General features: G+C 32.4%; 1 protein-coding gene across 1 annotated transcript in view; it reads right to left on the minus strand.

Moving 5' to 3' along the window:
- LOC106882791 (uncharacterized) overlaps nucleotides 1–2729 on the minus strand; it is a 45655-nt gene that overhangs the window by 33715 nt on the left and 9211 nt on the right. The gene's annotated exons all lie outside the window — the stretch shown is intronic.

The raw sequence follows: 2729 nt of genomic DNA on the forward strand, positions 1-2729 counted from the left end.
TTTTACCTTGAAAATTAATATTTTATATAATTTTTCTCATTGTGTTTCCAGGTTCAAGTTCTGGTAATGGAACAGCAGAAACGAACTCATAAATAAAAATGTAAAAAGAAATGTATGTGAATTGAAAGAAAAACATTGATTAGAATAATGACGAGGATCATCCACAACATATATCACCTATTTTGGATTATATGAATTGACATATTAAGGTTATATAAAGACTTGGAAATTAACATTCCCCTTAACCGTCAAAGCATGAATGTATCAACTGAAAGTCATCACACAAATTTATATAAAGTAGCCAAAGCCTAAAGGAAATTCCGCAGATTTCGCTACTGAACATAATTAAATATATTACAATGCATCTCAACGCTTCTAAAAAAGAACAAACTTTGTTTACTTTCTTCGTAAAGTTGAATTTAACGTTAGCGTCTTATGAAGTTAAATTTATAAGTTCTAAAATTGCAGAAGAATTCGTTGCTGATCAGTTTAGTTTAATGGTAAAACACTTGACGCGTAATCAAAAAGATGTGATTTCGAGTCTCATGGCTGGCCAGTAACGTATTTTTCTGTAATAAATAGATAATTTATCCTACTCACGCTATATATAGCATTATCACGCGTTTGAGAAATAAATTTGTTTCTGTGTCTTATAAACAACTTATCAAATTCATACGGTTCCTTGCAAAGAAACATTCTTTTTTAACAGAAGAGGCCCAGTTGTTAAAGAGGCCCAATATATATTTTCTTTTATTAATAACTATTGTTTAAATTAAAACACTCATATTCAGACTTTACCGGGTTAAAATATCCTTTATTTTACTTCCTATCACTCACTACCGTATCTATGATACCATATTGCATTTGGGAGTAAAATTATATTAAAATAATACTGTTTATTTAATATAAATAGAAAACATTATTGTCAGTAAAATGCTTCTCCATTCAAATAAAGTTTTTGGAGTATAACACGAAAATTATTTAGGAAGGAAGTTATAATTATATAAAGACATAGATTTGATCAACAACACGATTACCATTATGATGGCATACATGCAGTAAGATCACAAAAGAATATACTTAGATACATGAAAGAATGTGTATAACATTCAGGATACATATACTCGTGTAATCTATGATGGTGTGAGGAGACATTTTCTTTTATAGTTTGTGTATATACGTATTTCTAGTATAATAACTATCATGTTATTACTGACACATGAAAATACATGTGAAATATCTTAGATGGAACAAATATCATACTATAATTCGCCTTATGTCTATTCGTCCCTCTGTCCGTGACATTTTCACGGCCGAACAGCTGGCCACACTTGCACGAAACTTAGCAGACTTACTAAGGACGATTCAAGAATGGTTTATATCATGTTTTAAAAAAATTATTTGAAACACTTGCTACACTTCTTCGATTCGTACGAAACTAAGGAAGAAGCCATTTCCGTATATATAAATAAAAATACACAAATAAAAATAAATTATACGAAAATTGGCCACAGTAAGAAAACAGAAACAAAAACCTAAATGGCATTTATGAAAGTTCAAACAGTACTTTCTATTCTTCTTTCATTATTATCTCTACAACGGTTCTTGGTGTTGATGGGGTGTGCGACACAAAAAGTATGTGAGATACACACAGAGATACATAGACAGAGAGAGAAAGACACAGACACATAGAGAGAGAAAGACACAGACACACAGAAACAATAAGTGTGTGAGACACACAGACAGACAAAGACAAAGACAGAGAAAAAACATAGACACACAGAAAAAGAGAGAAAGGCAGAGAATGTTTGTGTCTGTGTGTGTTTACTTTTACTCCATCAACACATTGATGGGGGATGTAAAGCAGAAAGTGTGTGTGTGTGTGTGAAAGAGAGAGAGAAAGATTGACACAGATGGGATAAGGAAATGAAAACAGTAATCTCTAAATTCAGTTTCAAATTCTGGAACAAGGACAGTATTTGGTGTATGGGAGGAGCAGTTGAATACAATGAACCTAATGTTTGATTGGTGCTTTATTTATCTGCCCTAAAAAGGATAAAAGGACAAGCTGACATCAGTAGAATTTGAACTCAAGATGTAAAGAACTTAAATAAATAGATTTAAGTATTTTGCATATCACCGAAACGATTCCGCCAGCTTGCTTCCTTCTGTAAATTATACCTTTGCATACCTTTTACCTTTTTATCTTTTGCTTGGAGTATGGTCATGCTGGAGCAACGCCCTCAGCTATGGCATACTCTACTTGTTCAGACCAGTCAGGTGATATTTCTACATTTCCTCATTATTGTTGATTAAATTTTAATAAACCCTGCTCTGTCAAACTCTTCTAATTAACTACGCTGATTTTCTCTTACTTTAAATGAATTTACTTTATTTCACGTACAACAGTTGTTCCTTCTGAAGTACATTTTACGGAGATTTAAGATTCTCAAATTTATCCATGACATAAGTGGCCAGATCACACGGAAGAATGTCCCAACATATATAAGCTTACTGCAAAGAGAATCAACCCCATAATGCCTGTTATCAAATGTCAGTTACAGTTGATTTACGTTACTGCAACAACAAAAATTGCCAACATTTTATAAAGAATATTGTTATAATTGTGTGTCTGGTCGTTGGCAAAGACAAATACGAAAATATATCAAGATGTCATTACGGCAAAAACCGGAAAGAAGACAACAGCTCCCACCACAGGCATATATATA

Source organism: Octopus bimaculoides, chromosome 29, assembly GCF_001194135.2.
Source record: "Octopus bimaculoides isolate UCB-OBI-ISO-001 chromosome 29, ASM119413v2, whole genome shotgun sequence".
NCBI classification, from domain to species: domain Eukaryota; kingdom Metazoa; phylum Mollusca; class Cephalopoda; order Octopoda; family Octopodidae; genus Octopus; species Octopus bimaculoides.